Source organism: Gossypium raimondii, chromosome 11 (genome assembly GCF_025698545.1).
Source record: "Gossypium raimondii isolate GPD5lz chromosome 11, ASM2569854v1, whole genome shotgun sequence".
In the NCBI taxonomy this organism is placed as follows: Eukaryota; Viridiplantae; Streptophyta; class Magnoliopsida; order Malvales; family Malvaceae; genus Gossypium; species Gossypium raimondii.
Genome location: NC_068575.1, coordinates 14,191,568 through 14,199,069, shown reverse-complemented (window position 1 = coordinate 14,199,069; position 7,502 = coordinate 14,191,568). Strand labels below are relative to the sequence as shown.

Genomic DNA, 7,502 nt, shown 5'->3' with positions numbered 1-7,502 from the left:
ATTACTATTCTCTTCCTTTGCAAGACCGTCTTCACTCACCCCCTTGCTCTCTTCTTCCCTTCCTCCACGGTTAACACCCTATCTTGTATATCATGATCCATCAAAGTATAAGAAAAATCATCCTTTTTGAAGATTGATGATTGTCCTTCCAGATTAAATCCTAATATTGGATCTATATTTCTGTTTTGTCCCAAACTCCTCCTTAAATCCCTCGTTTTAGGACCTAATACTTGAATCGCCTCTTTATTCCCGCCCCAATCTTCTTCCTCCTCTCGCAACCAAACGTTATTCATCGCTAGAGTTTTTCGAGATTGAGCTCTTAAAGATAAATCCCATCCCATCTCCGTCACTTCCACTCCTAACGACATCTTCGCTTCACAAAAAGAATCATTATGTCCTAATCGCCCACAATAAAAGCAAAAGAGAGATAATCATTCGTACCTAAATCTGACATATGAGCAATTGCCAAAAAATAATTTATGTTTCTTCCTTTTCAGAGGATATCTTACATCAACTTGAACTCTGATTCTCATAAAATTTTGATTTTCTTTCCCCAGATTTGACTCATCTTACTCTAGATAAGTACCTATAAAATTTCCCAATTGAATTGCCAGCCTTTCTGAATAAAACCCTACAGGGATATTATGAATCTGTACCCAAAAGGATGTATAGATCAAAGGAACAATTAATGGATCCTCCGTCAATTGCAACTTATGTAAAAGTAGTAGATGATTATTAAAAGTCCACGAGGACCCCTTTAACACCCTCTCCATATCCATTATATGAAAAAAAATGAAATAAATACCTTTTCCCTCCTAAATCTCGAATTTGTACCCCCCGAACCGGATGTCATAGATTTGCCATTGTACTTTTCATTACTGGAAAGTGAATAATGCTAGCAGTTAAAAAGCATCCCACTAATTTAAAATTCCCTACCTCTGTTTTTGTTTCTGTTTTTGGCTCGAATTGAAACTGTAAAATTTCTTCTTCCTCTTTATTGATCGTCAACCCAGCAAATTCTGTCTCCATAGTTGTAGACATATGCGATCCAGAAACCAAATCTCAAAACGAAAGAATTTACTGTCGCCGCTTAACCCAATAGACTCAAACAATAAAACCTAAAACCTAAAACCTACCAGAGAAGGCAGACGGAAACGTGTCAGAGAGGGCAGACTTTTTGATTGATGGAACTAGGCATCTTTTATGTTGACTTATAAAGTATAATCTTCTTTAATCCAAATATAATAATATGGACAAAACTAAACTTACAAAAAAACAAAATACAGCATATCATTACAAATGGCATCTAATATCTTTAAATTCCTTATTTTCAAAGTCGAAGAGAATTCAACCATGGATCTCCCCCCAGCCATTGTTACACTTTAAAGATCTCAATATCCTAAAGATGCTAAAATAGCTCCGAAGAACGTTGAGATTTGGAGAATGATCCTAATCAGACGCGATGGGGTGAGATCCAGAGGCTCCAGCAACCAAACCAAATAGGACAAGAAAAGAAACGGACAAAAAAGAAATAGAAATAGGGAAGGAAAAACCAATGGCTATCAAAATAGTGTTGCCTCTATGCACCACCCTAGACCGCTACAAAGTCCATTCGTTGCAGAAACTTTCAGTGCCTCTACTCAACATTGACCCTTCTCAAAAACATGTCCAACAATGAAGGGTGGAAGAGGCGAGCCACAAGGCTCAGTCAAGCTCCTTATGAGTGGGAACGTCGCATGATCTCACTAGGCGTCCAAACACTCTCACCATCGAAGTCACCTTAAGAGATCACTTCCATATTGTTCCTTAAAGAAGGAAGGTTATTATGCTGGTGAGAAAGGAAGGAAAATACTGAAGAGACAAGAAGGGTAAAAAGGAAGAGGGAGGGGTAGCCAATCACCGACAGTGAAAAGGTCGCTACCACAAGAGCCTGATTTGGAATATTTGAAGAGAAAAAAAAACAGAAAAATATTGGATTTATGTCCTCAGTGTAGTATTTTTTTCTATGTATACTTATATTTTTTGAACAAATTAGTTTAATGAAATATCCATTAATTATATTAATATCTTTTTTATATTGTCCTCAATGATTTTTGTACGCAAAGCAAAATAAAAGCAACTATTGGCTCACGATTATCTAACGTTTAATTATTACTAAGCAGTATTATGTGGTTGAATTATAATACACAGGAAGACAACTTGTATTAGTAGATAATCTAAATATTTCCTTAGTCTAATCGGAAACGAGCAAACCAATTGAAAGATTAATATGTCATCTATCGAGTCCGATTGGTGAGATATATTTTCTTGGGTATCAGAGCATATACTTTCAAAAGATAATATATAAATATGATTGACTAGACTGATAGTACATCGGATAAGACCCAAGTAAAATAAATCCTAGATTCATTTATGGATTCATTCCCTTGTGTCATTCATAATGTGACATACCTTAGTCATGAGTGGATGATGGACTATGTATGTGTTACTCGTATACTTTGATTTAAATGAACGTCTAAGTTTAATTAAATTAGGAATCAAAAGCTAGTACATTAGGTATATGACTTCTGCAGCATGTAGCATCATTCCAAAACAGTAGAATTCATAACCTAGCTAAAGCGTAAATGATATTCTCTCATTAGCATTACATGATAGATGAAAATTATATGTAATCATGGGTCATTTGCCTTTGTGATAAATGATTTGATTACTATTTGATAATAGTTGACTTTTCATGAAGGAATATGTAATTGTTACCATGAGAGAATATAGGATCATATTGGGAGAATGAATTTATCCAAAAAAGATTAAGGATATCCTATTAAGGTAAAACACTTATGACAATATCATTGGATGAGCGTTTATTAAGTACCTTTCGTAATAGTATATAATAAGAGAGAGCTCAGTCATGATACTTTAGTGGAATGACTTTGTGACTAAATAAGTTTATAATTAATAGGCAAAAAGTCAAAACTTAATTATAATTTATTTGAGCTTTAATTTATATATGTCTAGTCGATCCCTCCGCTAGCTCGAAATAACCAAAAGCGAATTGCATGTAGAGCCAATGAATGAAAATGAATAAAAATGATAAAGTAACAAAAATATATCACACAAATCAAATGGAAATAAATAAAAACAATAAAGTAACAAAAAATAGATCACACAAATCACTATCCACAGTGGACGCGTTTTCTCACTAATTACAAAAATAATTAAAGAATTAATTAAGGTTCTTCAATTATTATTTAATTAATTTTAATTAAATAATTGAAGTTCAAGATGAAATTAAATTAATTAGTCGTTATGAGATTTTTGAATAAGGAAATTAAAAATATTTTCTCATAAATTTTATTACAGTAAAGTTGTAATGACTTTAATGGAATTAGAATTTGGTTGAGAAAATTATTTAATTGAGAAATTAATTTAGTTAATTAAATTAATTGATTGCATAATATTTATTTTGCGAAATAGAAAATAAGTATTGGGTTGGATTAAATTATAAAATGTCGAGTTAAAAGCCTAGGAAGCACATATAATTGGACCCCCATAAGAGGCCTAAGTTAACCCACATGAAGTGTAACACCCCTAGCCTATATCCATCGCCGGAACAAGATTACGGAGGATTATCAGATTTTACAGATCAATAAAAAGATATTTCATATAATACCACATTCATGTCAGAAACCAATCGAAATCAAACATATTGCCCGTTATACGAGCCCTTGGGGCCCAAAATACGTGTTAGAAACAAGTCGGGACTAAATCGGGTACTTAAAGAATATTTCAAAAAATATTGAACTTTTTCAAAGCTGCAAGGGATACACGGCCGTGTGGCCAGGCTGTGTAACTCACACAGTCGAGAGACACGTCCATGTCTCAGGCTGTGTGGGCATTCGAAATAGGGACACATGGTCGTGTCTATCCCGTGTCTATACCAGTGTAACTCTCTGACTTGGGTTATACGGCCAAGTCACACGCCCGTGTGGTAGGTCGTGTGAGCATACTACTTGCATTTTTAAAAGATACAGGGGACACACGGCCATGTCACCTTGCCGTGTGTCACACACGGCTGAGACACACGCTCGTGTCTCTACCCGTGTGGACGAAAATAGACCATTTTCTACGCCACATTTCTCACCCAAATTGATACCAACCTAGACTCAACAATTTACACATCAACAAGACATTCAACACAAGCTAAAATCAAGTCTTAAACATGTATTTTTATCACATACAACCAATATACCCATAGGTACCTCTAATGACAATTTGAAAATATGTCCACTAATATCCAAACTTACCTATTTAATTTACCTAACCAGTTACCAAAGTTCTCTATATTTCAAATACATACATACATATATCACTTATATTAACACCACAATTATACCTTAATCTCATACTAATATGTAAGTTGATTATATAAACAAAATATTTTTCATAATATTTTCATAAGTAGGGGTGTTCATTCGGTTAACCGACCCAAAATTGCTAAAACCGAATTAACCGACCTTCCAAAATTTTTAACCGTTAACCGAACCGAATTTTTAAAAAAAAATTAACCGAACCGAAATTTTTTCGGTTAATAAGGCCGGTTAACCGAATTAACCAAAATTTATGTGTTTTTTATTTTTGGTTAAAAATTACCCGAATTAACCGAATTACCCGAAAATTACCCGAATTACCCGAATTGAATCACATAAAAATTACCAATTAAATTTTATATATGAAATATTATTATATGAATAATTATAATTTACTACTTAATAACAAAACTAATACAAATTTTTTTACTTTTTTAGTGGAAACACGTTAAAATTTTGAAAAGAAAAAATTTAAGTTCGTAATTATATATATATATATATATATATATATATTATAGGAAAACTATGAATAGATAAAATGCTTCGTCCCTGCTCCCTAATTAGTAGAAATGGGGCATTTGATGATAGCTTCAAGGAAAGATAATTACTAAAATACTTAATAAATCATTTACTAGTTGAACTCCACAGTTTTTAAATTGCTATTTATATTTAATAAAATTATGTATTTTGATATTTAAAGATAAAATTACTAATTTTTATTGTCTTATTTAAATTTTAAGATTAATTTCATAAAAGATAATTGTTAATGCTTTAGGTTTGATTTTTATGATTTTATGAATAAAATAATTTAGTGTTAGTATTTTTCGCCAAAATTTACTAACTAGGTCTAGGTATATTAATTAGATTGCCCTCATGACATTACATATTATTGAAAAAAAAAACCCTTTTGATATTGTGATTGAATTAGAATTTTTAACTTTAAAGTACAAGACTAAATCTCGAATTATGGATAATTACAGGGACTAAAAGCACATATAAACCTTTTTTTATTGGGTTCGAAATTGTATTAGAAACCTTTGTCTCTCTCAATGATAAAAGAAAAAAAAAAGAGAAAGGGTTCAAGCTTTTCCAGTTTAGCTTGAATTAACCAAAACTCCCAAATCTTGGAAATTGGGAAAAGATGGCAGCACCAACGCTGGAGATGGAGCCAGTTGAGCCACAATCATTGAAGAAGCTAAGCCTTAAATCCCTAAAGCGCACTCTCGATCTCTTTAGCCCTATCCATGGCCAATTTGCTGCTCCTAACCCCGAAAGGTATTTGCAAATCTTCATTTATTTACTCAAATTCCGTTAAACCCTGCTTGAAAACTAAAGTTTTTTCCTTTTTTTGGTTGAGTGTAGCAAAAAAATTCGCATGAGCCACAAGGTTAGTTCGATTTGGTTTGGTTTCCTAATCCTATCTATGGTAAGTTATAAGCTTTACAATTAATGCTCTATTAGTTTACTGAGGAAGATTAGGCAAGTTTATCAGTGAGAAGTCTTAAGATTTGACATAGCCATTCAAGAACTAGTCAACCAGAGATTCAATAAAGACCCATTCTGCCATTCAAGAAATTGGAAAAAAAACGAAAGAGAAATTAGAAGAAAGCAAAACTGGCCCTGGGTCTGGGTATTGGTGTGGTGGTCCGACTCCGGCGGAAGAGAAATGGACAGCAAAAGCCAAAAAGGTGTGAAAATGGTGGGTTTTCCAGTTTCCCGATTGGCCGATTCGACTGAGATTGAGAATATTAGGGATTTAGGGCTAGGGGTGTTAAGTGAAAATGTGAAAGTCGGCACTTTCAGCCAATAACCAATTAACCATAAACATAAATTGGGCTTGGGTATTTAGGGCTAGAGGTTATTTGCTGCTGCTGAGAATAGAGAAAAATTCGGTGCTGAGCCTGAGAATAAATTCGGCCGGTTTAATTTGACCTGGTTGAGGCCCTACCCTGCAAAATTTAGTTTACCTGAATTTTTTCGGTTAACCGATCGGTTTCGAACTGAATTAACCGTTAACCGAAAAAAGCAAAAAAAATTAACCGACCCCCGACCGAAAAAATTTGGTTCACCGACCGATTAACCGAACTCGGTCAGTTAACCAAAAAAATTCGATTTTAACCGAATTATGCACAGCCCTATTCATAAGCTAAATTTTGACCAAAATCGAACAAAAGCCTCTACATGCCATATAAACCGTATTTAATGTTTCAAAAACTATCGAAATAAGCTGGATAGTGTGACTTGAGTGCTGATCCGATCGTCCAATCTTCCAAAAATCTACAAAGACATTAAACAACACATACGGGTTAAACAAAAAGCTTAGTAAGTTCGACAGGTTAAACGAAATCTTACCGAACCTATTATAACAATTTTCTGTCATTCATAACTTCTATTAATAAATACATCTGTATTTAAATCAATATAAAAATCAATATTATGTCTTTCAAATTCATTTAATAAATCACCTTATCGAAAATTTTTCATACGAAGAATAACTTACGGATAAGATTGCATCGTCAACAGAAGCTTAGAAGAGCTAGTCCTCCCGAATACGTCAACAGAAGCTCAAAAGCTGAACAGAAGCTCGTAAGAGCTGATCCACCCAGTCACGCCAAACAGAAAGTAAAAAACGAGAGTTTGCAAAAAATGCTGAACATCGGTTTACTTGGGTAAAATACTGATATCTCCCTCCAATACCATCATACACCAAAACACGAATGTACTCAAATTTCACGTTCAATTCAGATCGAATATCCAATTCAATATTATAATTTAAACAATAAATTATTTCCAATAATAGAATATATATACACATAATACCAACCATCAATTTATACAAGAGTTAAATTTTTAACCGTACGAACTTACCAGGATTGAATTGTAGTAATTGTAGAAGTTTAGGGACTATTCCGCCATTTTTCCTTTTTCACGAGTATCTACGAGATCTTGATCTAAAATATAAAATTATTCATTTATTAGCATATATTTCATTTCCAATTCATTTTACAATTAATACCCTTTTATTTTTGAATTTACACAATTACCTAAACTTTTATAATTTTTAATTTAATCCCTTAATTAATTAATCTATCAAATTAACTAATTTTCTCATTCAATAATCTATCAAAATATTAT

The 7,502-nt window shown here is 33.0% G+C and overlaps 1 non-coding gene across 1 annotated transcript; it reads left to right on the top strand.

The window, feature by feature from the left end:
* Positions 1 to 5,278: 5,278 nt before the first annotated feature.
* LOC105804545 (uncharacterized) lies at positions 5,279 to 6,324 on the top strand. The gene is made up of 2 exons (XR_008190776.1): positions 5,279 to 5,642; positions 5,730 to 6,324. It is a non-coding gene; the product is annotated as an uncharacterized LOC105804545 (transcript).
* Positions 6,325 to 7,502: the final 1,178 nt, after the last annotated feature.